This window comes from Lupinus angustifolius, chromosome LG18 (genome assembly GCF_001865875.1).
Source record: "Lupinus angustifolius cultivar Tanjil chromosome LG18, LupAngTanjil_v1.0, whole genome shotgun sequence".
Lineage (NCBI taxonomy): Eukaryota > Viridiplantae > Streptophyta > Magnoliopsida > Fabales > Fabaceae > Lupinus > Lupinus angustifolius.
The window spans coordinates 2,685,150-2,699,318 of NC_032026.1; the positions used below are offsets into that span (position 1 = coordinate 2,685,150).

General features: G+C 33.6%; 1 long non-coding RNA gene across 1 annotated transcript; it reads right to left on the minus strand.

Moving 5' to 3' along the window:
* LOC109332718 lies at nt 505-1,423 on the minus strand. The gene is made up of 2 exons (XR_002105927.1): nt 1,255-1,423; nt 505-818 (listed from the first exon to the last, which is right to left on the minus strand). It is a non-coding gene; the product is annotated as an uncharacterized LOC109332718 (long non-coding RNA).

A 14,169-nucleotide genomic window follows, 5' to 3' on the forward strand; every position in this document is an offset into this window, starting at 1 on the left:
AGGCAAAGCAATCCTTAACAAGGTCTTTTCAAGCTTGTATCGTGACATGACTAAGGGGTTTTCAAGAAAATGTTATAACACTACAAAAAAAGTTCATGTTTGCCACGGTTAAAACCGTGGCTATATTACCAAAAAAGCGTGGCAAAATGAAACAGCCACGGTTTCCTCTACCCTAGCAACTACTGGCGTTGCAAAAATTTAGCCGCGGTCAATTTATGATATAGCTACGCTTTTATGAAGTGTGGTAACATTTCTTTTACCACGGTTTCAGCCGTGGCTAATTTGTACCATTATTTTAACCACAGTCTAACCGTGGCTAATTTGTTCCATTATTTTAACCACACTCTAACCGTGGCTAAATCTTTATTTAGTTATTTTCACCCATTTAACAATCATTATATTCTATAATAATTTTATTTTAATGTGAAAACTATTCTAAATTGTGCAAACGAGAGAAAAAAACATTTCTAAATGATAGTCGGGAACATAATAAAGTAGTGATGATAAACATGAAAATAGTTCCATAAAGTAACTTATCCGCACTAACAACTTCTGAATTTGGAAGATGTTCTAAAACAATTTAAGAAAAAAGAAAGAAATCGCTTGAAGCATGTTTGCCCCTACCATCAGGGATTGCAAATAGCACGATTGGTTTTGAAGGTCTAAGGATGGGTACATCACATGTGAAGTACCCTTTCCTCTCCAGCTGCAGAATATATCTCCACGCTGAATGTTTCGCATGTTTGAGTTTCCATATCAAGTGTCTCCTTTTTTGTAGATGAGTTTAGCACATCAATGAAATTCTCCTCTTCCTCAAGCTGGAAACAAAGAAAACATAAACTATTAATACAAACTCACAAGTGCCCATTTTTTAAAAGCAAAGCAGATAAATAACAATAATAATAACAAAAAGGGTTGCAAAATTAATAGATTAAGATTCTCACCAAATAAAGATACATCAATGCTATAAAATAAACAACAGGGTGATACAAATTATAAGCAGACAAAAGCCAAATCCCTATTATCATGATTGCCACATGATGGAAGATTGAAACTTCTCTTATATCCATATCACCTTTCTAAACAACACTCAAAACTTCAAAAACCCACCAAACCTTAATTTCAAATAACTACTCGTGGTAATGAAGTTTCAAACTCTATAGACACCCAAAAATAATATGTTTTAGAGGTAGAAGGAAAATGAACATACATAAGTACAGTGCTTTTTAGAGGTAGAGGGAAAATTGAACATACATCCTCCTTGTCTCACACCCACCAACACTCACTCTCATCTCAGGCATTGAAGAGGCGTAGGACTCTATTATTGCATCATGTCTTCTTTTGGAGGTTCCTCATACACTCTGCAAAGCTGGTTACAAAAGCAGAGAAATAAAATCTTCTAAAAATCATGTATTCTAGTACAGTTCTCTGCTTAATTTTATAACGAAATTGATCCAAACCCATTAATTAAACACTCTGTGCTATTTACAAATTTTATGGATTTAGGCTTTAACACAGGAAAACACAATCATCACTCACAAAACCCACTTATAACTTGACCATAAATCACATGCAAATAAATATATGGGATAATTGGCAGACTCACAGTGCATGTGTTAGTGAAACTAATAATCAGATGAACATTATGAGAACTGTATTTAGTACTATTCACTGCAAAAGTTAGTTCTTATGCCAAGTCTCATGTTCTGACTCTGATCCCTTTCCCCTAGTTAGATTCTCAATGACTGCATAACATTTTATCAGTCATCATTCTTCATAAGTGTTCAATAGATAATAGATAGACTAGTACTGTATAAAAGTGATGAGTACCATATTTTATCCTCTGCTTCCTTTATTTCTGTGAAATCTTTTACTCCTCTATGTAAAATAGGTACAAAAAGTAAAAAGTCATTTGGGGTAACCACAATAATATTATAAAATGAATGTCAAAGAAAACCAAGTTATTGACAAAAAAGGTTATAATAAACTAGCATTTACCTTTATAGAGGAAGAACTCAGAAAGAGATGCATCAATCTCATTTTTAAGTTGTGGGAATTACATTTGGTAACTGGAAAGAGTTATCTGATACACTTCACTGGTAAAATATGTAGTTCTATATATTTCATTATAGATTATGTGATTAATAGGATCAGTGAGAAGACTCTTCAGTCTAGAAAAATGTAACTCAAAAACCACTACATATGTCAACAATAAAAAGTAGCACCTATAGCATGATATAAACTTGAAGCGTTATAAGAAACAACTTGAATACTGTGAAATTAAATAAAATTTGCACACTTACAAGCTCCTCCCAATTTTCTTTCAGTCCATCTTTAGCATACGCCAATCGATAGATGAACATATGGCAGAGTTGGTGGACAATAACAACATAGAAGATGTCAAGCCTTAGCCATGAGTTATCATCTCACTTCAATGGTTACAACGTAACCTTTCCTGACCCCCTCCCCCTTCAACTGTCCAGGAGCAAAAGAAACCACAAAAATATCATTTGTATATAAATTCAGGCTATATGCTTTCAGACTAATATCATTTGTATTATACCAGATCATGAAAAAATGGAGCAAGATATTAAAATGACCGAAGACTATACTCACATGTAAATGACTTATTATCATTGATGAGACCATCAACCTTCATTAGCTCTCGAACCTGTTAGGGTGTGGTAGCTGAAACATAACACCAAAAAACTAAAAATCAACATATAAATTTATAATTGGATTTGGAAAACATAAAAACCCCGAACTTATTCTATTTGATACCAAGCACCTTTTATGTTCACATATTTAGTTGGATGATTTAGGAATGATTTTAATTTTATTTTATTCTTAGATATAACTTTGGATACAACTGAGGGTTTGATTATCCTTTTAAAGTTATTAGTTTAATGATATGATCATGTTTGATTAATTGTACTAATTAGACATATATTCTTATACAAGTTTTCTCAAATTTTGATTAAGTTTTTTAATCAGTTATTAGATAAATATAATTATGAAAATAACTCTCAAATCTGAACTATGTAAGTTTTTTCAAACTATAGGATTCAATCCTATGACCTTTTGCTAAAGTTTGTTTGTGGACGGCGCAATCTACTTTCACTTTACATTAACCAACCACTAATAGATGGTTAAGTTAGTAAATAAAATGATGTGAAAAGTTCCAACTTATTTTTCTTCATATTAAACATTTGATTCAACAAAATATACCTCTTCATCATGCTAGGATTTGTCCTTGATAGGACTCCTAGTAACTAAACCTTCCAAAATCTTTCAAAGCAATTGAGTGTACTATGGATATTCAGACGACAAGGAATAAAAACAATTGGTACATTCATCTTTAATATACAATGAAGACAAAAAATAGTTGAATAAAGTTTTGAATAACATTAACAAAAGCTATATATCATGAATTTAACAAAAGATAATCAAATAAATAGAATTCTAAGAGAGTAAAGAAACAAACTAAGGCAGACAACCACCAAAACTATAATATTAGATAAAATTCCTATACTGACTTTGAGAGAGCAGCCAACTTCTTCCATTCCAAATGCTCTTCATCACTTTCTTGTTTAGGCTAACAAGCACTTCTATTTTTGCATCTTTTACCTGATGGACAAGACATGGCAAACTCAAAGCACCAAAAGGATTTAAGACGAAAGACATACGATCTAAAATCTTTCATATCAACAATGACAACTAAGAAGTCAGAATTGTGAGAGAATGTTTAATACAGGGATTTTAGATAACAATGCACATGCTTAAGTTTATTTTAAGCAAAAATGCTTCATAAAAAAATAGATGCAAAGAGTGAAATAAAAAATGTCATAAGTAAAATACAAGTTAGCCAGTAGAAACAAGGAAGCTTTTCTGCCAAAGTAGGACTCACAATACCTCTTCTTCTGAATGCTCAGAAACTAACTTCTTGGAAGATAAGGGAGAACCATTTCCCTTGTCCTCGCCAATCTTCCAACACAAGTTCACAGGACAACGTAATTAGATGTATATATATATATACAATTTTATAGTACATAGTATCAGCACAGCTTGGTGGTTCAAACAAATAATTCCATGTACAATTGTAGGGCATACAAATAGACCTTAAGGAAAGTAACTTATACAATAAACAATAACCTTATCTGGCAAAACTATATAAGGTGGAGAACTGGAGTAAACATAGTTCCAATCCACTATGACAGTTCAAACAATTTCCAGATAACCACTAAAGCATTAGAGACTGCATGCATACAAAGAAGCAGAAGCCATGAACATTAAAGTGAAGGGAGTATTGATCACAGTGGATTTAAACCCTTTAGGTGCAAGAATCCAACACAAGGTTCATGAGGAGATTCTTCACTTTGTGACTCTCAAGAACATCCATCATGTCTCAAATGAAACTTATTCAGGCTCAGTCTCCTCCTCCTTAGAGTTCATAAGCATAGCAAAAATGCTTGAGGCTAGAAATTACAACAATGCTGAAAGAGTTCACATTGTTTATAGTCTCTCAAAGGAACTTTAAACCTATGACGGTCTCTTTAAGATTTAGCGAATTTTAAATAAACAATTTCACATGTCTTTAGATTAACTTCAAAGGACATACTACAAAAAAATTATTTACACAAATAAAATATAGAGTAACATGCAAACAATTTTATATCAGCGGAAAAATAAAAGTATCCATACAGATTAAGGGATTTGAAGTTTGAACCTAGATTTGAGTGATTGAAGAGTGAAGCTTTGTAGGAACTAGTTGGTTGAAGCTATAACTCAATTGTTGATTATAGGAACTAGTTGATTGAAGCTTTCACCTCACTATTTCAAGAAGCATTAAATACAACAAAAAAAGGAAATCATAAATTCTCCAATTCATCGAAGTGGTCCACTAAAATCAAAACTCAATTCCATGGGTTTGCACCTAAAAAACCTAACAATGATCAAATCCAACACATCTTATTTCTATATCAAAATACAGATCAAATTTGAAAAGAATGAGTAGAAATGTAAAAACGTTAACGGTTAACCTTTTGGAAGTCTCGTGGAGCAACACCATGGAGGTAGAAACATTGAGAATGATAAATGGGAACTAGAGCGAGAAGTGAAGAGAAGCGATAAATCTCCTAAACGCCATGGAAAAGAGGAAGAGGAAGAAGTGAAGTCGCGGACAGAGATAGAAGACTTGGGATTGGGATTAGGATTGGGTGAGGGGTGGTTTTTCTCCTATTTTCGGAATTTCAAATGCTTCTTTGCTTATATGAGTAAAAAAAGGAATAGAAAGGGAAAATGAAAATGGTGAGACAGAGGACAAATATGTGTGGGTTTTTGTGGCTTTTTTTTACACGGGCTCAACTAAGTAGCTAATGAGTTTATTTTAGTATTAATCTAGACACAGGTCATTTAGTGTGGCAAAAGAATAGTGGCTAATAAGATATTTTATTGTAGTGTAATGCTCAAATATGTGTTTCTCATACCCCTTTATCTTTTCTCCTATCTCCTTTATCCTACTTTTTTCAACACTTATCTAACATGATATTCAATTACTATGATTATATTGAATTGTTTTAATGAAATGGTATATGCTTAAGATCAAAGTAGTCTTCTCCGGTAGGATATGAATGGTTCTTTTGATGCTTTTTGATAGTTAATTTTCTTTTTCTCTAAATTTACCTGAGATATATATTGAGGATTCTCAATGGTATTATATATATATATATATATATATATATGTGTGTGTGTGTGTTATTTTTTGCACTTTAACTAACAGAAAATTTTGTTTTAATTGAATTAGAGTCATTATCCTTCGGGTCAAATAGGGTGAATGACATATGAAAAGTTTATTCATTTCCTAATAATTGAATGTCAAGTAAAGCGAATTAAAGACTATCATCTCTAGGCTATTGTTATTTTGTAGGATATTTGAGAAAAAAATCTCCTTTCATAATGCATAGGGCTCACATGGGGTAACTTAGGATATCTTTTTAGTGTTCGGGAGTTAAGATAATGTCTTGACCCATCATAAAAAACTGCTTAAGGATCTGCATCACTTTGGTCTTAAATTTTTATAATCCTCCATTTTATTTTTGAATCTATATTCTCATATTAATGCATGAATTAATTTTGAGTTTTTTCTTTCGGGTGAGTATGATCTTTGGGATGAAGTATGTGATAGTAAATTGGTATGATAGATGCACAAGTATATACTTGTTAAAATGATAAGCATCAGAAAATGAATCTTTATTTACGGAAGGAAACATGAGTCGATCAAGGGGTAATTAGGATTGAATTGGACAATCGATGTCTTCAAAATGAGGAGTAGTTTTCTAGCTCCTAAGGTGTATCAATCTAGGAAACTTATTCATTTCCGATTTCCTAGATCGCTTCGGTCGGGTCCAATAATAACACCTTTAAAATTAATTTTTAAGTCATGAGTGTCTTTGACAATGGATCATGAAATGCATGCTATATGATTTGGGTATGAGGAGTATAATGAATCAGATGAGTGATATGAAGGTGTATGGATAATGTATATATTCTATTTGTCTCCTTTCTCTTTGAATGGATATATTTGAAGTTGCATTAATATGTGGTGTATGCAATACATGGTGTCATGGCGCATGGATTCAACGTTTGAATGACTTACATTTTTGTTTTACTTTTTTCAATAAGTAGATGAATGGACGGATGAATGATGTAATTTTTTTTGCTTTATTAATGAATGTTTGAATGATATATATTTTGGATGAGTTTTTGAATGATATGAATGCATGTATGTATGGGTGCATGAACATGAGGTGCAATGATGTTAGTGCATTTTGTATGCCCCTAGGGTGAGGTAGACCCTATTTCAGGATAATATAGCCCTTATTACAATATATTAAAATGACATGATAGATTTGGCATCTATTACATTGTTAAGGTCACCATGGAGTTAAACGATAAAACTTCGAGCTTATTAAGAGGACGAAAAAATTATCTATAGGGCGTCGAGCCTATCAACGGGTATAAAGATTGAAAATTAAGCGATATAACTTAAAATTAAGCTGTATAACTTTAGGCTTATTGATATGAAATCCATCCTTAGGGTATTGAGTTCATTGAAGTATATGCTATAAATGAAATTTATCCCTACAGTGTTGACCCAACATTGGGAATGAAAATTATCCCTAAGGCGTTAAATCACTTGACGTGCATGAAAATTATCATTAGGGTGTTGAGTGATAGGGCAAATCGCAAGTGCACGATTATGTCATCAAGTAATAAAATATTGATCGCACGAGGACTAGAAAACTCCTTTAATTATAACAATTAATTTATCCTTAATTCAAATAGGAATTAAAAGTGAATTTAGAACAATTGAACAATTGTCAAGAATAATTATGAAAATAGTAAAAAGGGATTGAAATCAAATTTAGGAAGACTTCCCAAGATAAGGGTTACCGCATTTACACTCGCAAATCCTTATTTTGCTCCTTTTCAAGAACTTTAAGTTGTGATGGTGAATTGTTCTCTGGTATATGTCATCCTCTCTCGAGCTCCGACATGTGTACTCAATTGAAGTCACACCTACTCTCGTGGTACAGTTATCAATCAAATCAGTTACTTGGATCTTTCTATCCAATCGCTTCGTAGCAACCCAGGGTGAATTCCAGAAACCCCCGAGAATCCTAATACTACTATCATGAATTAGGATTCTAGTTTGAGTAAATGAATGGTCAGATAGTTGGATTCACCTTTCGGTCCTTCCTCAATGTATCTAAGAGGTGTAATTTCTTGTCCAGATAACTCACACGAATAAAAATCAATTTAATGATTCAAATCACAATACTCAATGAAATAGAAGTAAGAACAAGTGTTTATTGAATGTAAAAGGGCATAGCCCCAATCCTAGAAACAAAGAGAATTACTCACTCATGATGTATAAGAGAATATCAAATTCTAAATTAGAGAATTGTAATTTAAAGTGTAAAGTGTAAAGTCTTTTTATCTTGAGGGAAAACCCTTATTTATTCTAATTATAAAATATTAGGCTAAGCCCAACAAAACAAATCTAAAAAATAGGAATGTAATATAACATCTATGACTTCTTTTGGCTCTTCAATTGGTCTTCGCATAGCCTCAACACTGAAATCCATCTTCTTTCACCCAATCTCTACTCTTTTTGGCTTTAATCCATCCAAACTTCACAACATAGCCAAAAACACCGCTCAACCCGAACAAAGAGAAATAAAGGCTAAAATCAATCCTAAAGTCCTAATTATGTCGTAAATGCAAGTTAAATGAATGTAAATGTACCATAATTTCACACTCATCAAATTCCCTCAAGTTTATCTCTTGCTTTTCCTCAAGCAAGTATTATGTCTAACTTTCACAATCATGTATGAGTGCTGATATAGAAATTATGACCCAAAATAACAAGCAATCTCATGTTAGTTTTGAAACAATCCAGACATCAAGACAAGACAATCATAAACAAATTTAATACAAGGTAAGTCTTTGAGTCATAACAACTGCATGAATTATGGTCACTTTTCTCTCATCACTCTCATGTGTTTCAATGTCATAGTGTTTTGTTCAGAAATTTTCATGAAAGGAAATTACCATAGGCTTGATTATAGACCAAATCGCCATTGACTATATTTGAATGTATGCAAACTTCAAGAGGTCTTTAATTCTTTGTAATGGGGTCAAGGTGAATGATTTAAGGTTGGATAGTCAAAGAAAGGATAATTCAAAAGGCTTAAAAATGTTTCCCAAAATACTTCAACTTTTTAAACATGTGATTAAAGCATTGGGATTCTCTTAATAGACCTTACTTTATCATATGATCTTTTTTCAATCAATCTTTCTCCTTACAACATACTTTTTACAGTCCTTTCTCTTTTAGTATACTTTGTATTTCTTCTTCTTTTTTTCTTTTTTTCCTTTTCTTTTGGTGAGATTTTCTAAAAGAGAATGGATGAAATTTATTTATTTATTTTCTTCTTCACCTTTTTTATGGATTCTCTCATCACACATGACATTTTCATCTTTCTCATTGCTTCAACCAAACATCATAAATTACCCCAAACCCTCTTTTGAGTAGCTATGAAAAATCATTAAAATTCAGGCTCAAAGGTGGGAAACTAATGAGTTTTCAATGTTTATAGCAAGCGGTTGAAGGTCAAAATAAAAAGTCTTAATTGCCTCTATCATTTTTATGCAATTGTCAATTCAAATCAGAACCCTTATTGTGTTTGGAACAAGTTTCTCACATTTGGTACATTCAGCAGAAGTTATGAAACAAAAACCTTTATTTAACCAAATTTAATTCACAATTGTCAAATTTAATGTCTTTCATGTTATTATTCTATCAACAGTTTTTTTCAGTAAGGGTCGTAGATCAAATATCATCATTCGTGCATACTTTTTCATTTAAAGCATATAGATAATGTTAGGTATCAGTGGTTACAATACACCTAGAAGGGGGGGGTTGAATAGGTGTCGCGGTTAGAATTACCGCTTTTCGCAAATCAACACTTAATGCTGAATCAACCCTATTTAATCGATTAAGGAGAAAAGGATAATCGATTATCAGCACAGTCTTAATCGATTAACACAAAAAACAGTTTTAAACAGAAACTATTTTAATCGATTAATAGAAACAGTATAATCGATTAACACAGGAATATTAATCGATTAAACAGAACCAGTAAGCAATTACAGAAACGATTAAATGCGAAACAAATAACCGATAACAGAACGAATACAGAGCTTACAAATTTGTATATCAGAATAGCTTGCAATACAACAAAAGAACAGAATGTATTAGTTGAATCAAATATACAAATTAAATCGATTGAAAAACAGTAAAGAGAGAGAGAGAAACAAATCCTGCAAATCGAATTTTTATCCTGGTTCGTTTGCTGTCCACTGCAAACTACATCCAGGCCTCCCGGCTGACTTGGGAGATTTCCTTCACTATAATCGAATCAATGTAATTTACAAACACATTATCCAATTACAACACTTAGCAAATGACAAGAAATCAAAGAAACTATCCAATGGTTTGACTCCCTTCCTACCGATAAAGAAAACGTTTCTTTCGGCGTAGCCCCAGCCAAAGAATCTCTCGTTCTTTCCTTTTCTTACACTCTAAGCTATGAAGAAACACACAATCTCTACTGGTGATACGACACCAAGAGATTCCCTTTCACAACAATTACACAAGAATTACAAGAGTAATATTAAGCTATACCTAAGCTCAAATACAACATGAAGGCTTTACTCTAATGCACATTTAACACAAACACATGTGAAATGACAAGTATTAGTTATGAAAACAGAAGTTACAGAATTATAAAATTCATGAAAAACGCATCAAAAATATGCATGAACATGTGAGGGAAAACATGAGAGATTATAACATGAAATGCACTCAATCCTAAAGCAAGGAATCTCTCATTTCTAAACTCACTAATGCAATTAACAAATAGATGCAGCAATTAACACGTAGAATGCTCTAACTCTCTAATAAATGCAACATGCAACTTATGAGATTAATTCTGAAAACGCAGTTTATAAAGAATCAGTCCAGAACCCCAGATAATCGATTAAATACCTTCTTAATCGATTAACGGGACTAAAAATCATAACTGATTCTGTTTTTCAGTTTTTCAGTTTTAACAACTTAAAAATCAGTTAGGTTAATCGATTAACGTAAACCTTTAATCGATTAACTGCATTACAAAAACGTGTTCCAGTGGCAACCACTTTACACAGCAGTTGGGTTAATCGATTAAAGGTATGGTTAATCGATTAACACTAAATAAAATATGTATTTTCAAATAGAAAACATCAAATATGTTATGCACTTAGATAATACATGTTTGACACTTAGTTTTATGCCTAGAATGCATATATACATGTATTTATGTAATGCATGAACATATTATCAAATGAACATATCTCATGGATGAAATGATTTAAAGATAAATGCATATGAGACATGTTTTAGGTGCCCTAAGCCTTCGACTCAACTTAAACTAGAAACTAGTCTAAGCCTAGTACCAAATAAAAGACTCAAGCACGTTGGATTGTTGGTTATCTTCAAGCACTTTTAGGCACACGTTGTCCTCATCAAAACCATGACGTTCAAGGAGAGCTTTCCAAAGTGTTCCTCTTGACATGCACACTTTCAATCTCCCCCTTTTTGATGATGACAAACTCTACATCAAGTTCATCAATTTTAAAGTAACAATTGCTTGATGAATAAGCTTGAAGATTGTGTTGGCAAGGTTGATGGAATGCGCACATTTATCGGAAGCTGTTATAACGATCAACCTGCACAATTGAGAAGCAACAAAACAACCTTTCTCCCCCTTTTGACATTATCAAAAAGATAACCCAGGTCAAAAAAGCTAGGAAGAGATATTAGTTAATCATAAAACAATGTTAATGAATTAATTTGGGTTTTAACAAATTAACCTGTTTCATTTATGGGTAAATTGAACAAATGCGCTTTATTGGACAAAAAAATAGCTAATAAGAAGTGAGAATGGCATACAAGATTTAATCAAATATTAAGCATTGTAAGCATTATTAAATCTCAAATGATCAAGATCCATTCACTAAGGCAAATAAGCTATTTTGACATAATTATAGCAAAAACAAAAACATTTGCATAGCATAAAGAGTAAAGAAAGTCATGAAATAGTACAGGCCATAAAGTCAATATAAAAGACAAAAAGCAAAATACGAATCAGTTCTGAAAGCAACAACGATAACTAAATCCAGAAGGTGCCACAAGATAAAAATAAACCTAAGGATAGGATAACCTAGGTCTAAGGTCAGCTAAACTAAGGTTGAGGCGGAGGATAGACAGGCTGATCATCAGGCACAGCAGTGTTCTGATTTCCCTGGATAAGCATAGACAGCTTCTGAAATTCTGAGCAGAACATGGCATTCTGAGCCTCAGCGGTAGACTGAATCATAGTCCTCAGCTCCTGAATTTTGTTATCGGTGTAGGCATTCTGACGTTCCTCGTATTGCTCCATACCTGCAAAATAAGAGTCCTTCAGCCCTTGGAAGTGCAGATCCATGCGGTTGTTAAGTCGTTGTTCCATGGCTTCCATCTGAGCTAAACCAAACACAGAGCTCTGAGGTGCTGTTCCAGACGACTCCCCCTGATTAGTTGCATTCTGATTACCCAAATCCTCCTGATGCTCATTATCCGACAAGTCCAGATCAAAGGTGGTATAGTCCTCCTGATACTGCCATGTAGTACCATACTTGTAAATTCCCATCTTATGAATGAGACTCTCACCCACCAAGTGATCTTTATCAGTGTACTCAGTAATGATGGTATCAGAAATGTCAATGCGCAAATAATCAACAATGCGGGATATGAAAATGCTATACGGGAGCAGCTTGGACTGAGACAATGAAACGCTGTTCATGATTTTTAGAATTTCCTCAGGCCAATTGATCATCACGTTATTCTTTACAGCATACATGAAACGCAAATCATTCACAGTAGGCTGTGCATGATTAGTGTTCCGCTGCACTAATATGTAAGCAATAACATAATGCAATAACCTGTTCTCAACAGAAAGTGACCCTGCCTTGGTCAGTTGACCCTGAATATACAGATGAGGGCCCCGAAGGAATGACTTGTACACATCAACGGGATCAAAATTGTCCTTGACCCAAGAACAATCCCCTATTCCAAAACCAGACGACGATAAACCTCCAACATTCAGAAATAAATCCTCACTCATCTCAAACAAATTACCGGAAATCATGGACCAATATTTGCCATCCTTGTATCTAAAATTAGCGTAAAATTCCCTAACTAGAGCAGGGTATACGCGTCCCTTCAATTCCAAAAACTGAACGGCTCCTTGAGCCTCCATGTCATGCGGAAAACTAAAGTTTTGTTCCGCTAACCAGGTTAAGTCGGCATACCTGATGTATGTAGGCTTGCGGCCTTGAAATTTTGCCAACCGGGTCTCTTGCAAAATGAGGGAATAATAGGGGTCACCGCGGTCCCGAGTGGAGGGTGAGCCGGTTTCCCTTCTTCGAATGCGCGTTGCTGTAGTCTTGACCCGCTTTGGACGACTCTGCTCCATTGAAGATGATGAACTCGAAACTGAGATTGATGAACAGAGGGGCAAAGCCTAACCTAGGGTTTGGATTGGATGATTCGGAATTGAGTGGATTTTGGATGAAAATAGAGCGATTTTGGAAGGATTGAGAGGTTTAGGGTGAGGTTTACTTAATCCTATTGCACCTGGATTAGTATTGTTGCTGTTTCAGAAAATCAAGGCACAAAGAGGTTGCGAAAATGTAAAAAAAAGTACAACACCGAGACACTGTTTGCCTTTAACGTACTGGTTTTAATCGATTAACGGGATGGTTTAATCCATTAAAACAGTGTAAAATTTGAATTTTCAAAAAAAATTGCCCAGGTAATCGATTAACGGGCTGTTTAATCGATTAAATTTTTAAAAATTTGAATTTTCCAGAAATGAAGCCCAGGTAATCGATTAACTATTTGCATAATCGATTAAATCAGAGAAAATTTCGTTTTTAGGCAGCAGAGTGGTTTCGACTTTTTAGGACACACGTATGCATTATAACAGATTTATCGAGACATAATATAATCACATTAAGAAGTTAATCAAGAGATATATTTTTGCATTTTTAACATATATCATTCAAACATGAAACACATAGGCATAGAGAAGCAAGACAATTTATGCAAACAGCTAAACATTTTTTTTTTTAAACAAGATATTGTTCATCAAGAATTCCTAGTTCTCTCCTTAGAACATAGAAGGTATCCCTGGGAAGGGGCTTGGTGAAAATATCTGCTAACTGTTTAGATGTTTCCACAAATTCAAGAACACAGTCACCTTTTTGTACATGGTCACGCAAAAAATGATGTCTAATTTCTATATGCTTTGTTCTAGAATGCAAAACGGGATTCTTGGATAGGTTAATGGCACTTGTATTATCGCATTTTATTGGGATCTTTTCAAGTTTAAGACCAAAGTCCTTAAGTTGCTGCTTCATCCAAATTCCTCATCGTCATTCACGTCCTCATCCTTTTCTTCAATCTTATCCTATCGTCATCCTCATTCTCGTCCTCATCCTATCATCATCCTCATCCTCTTC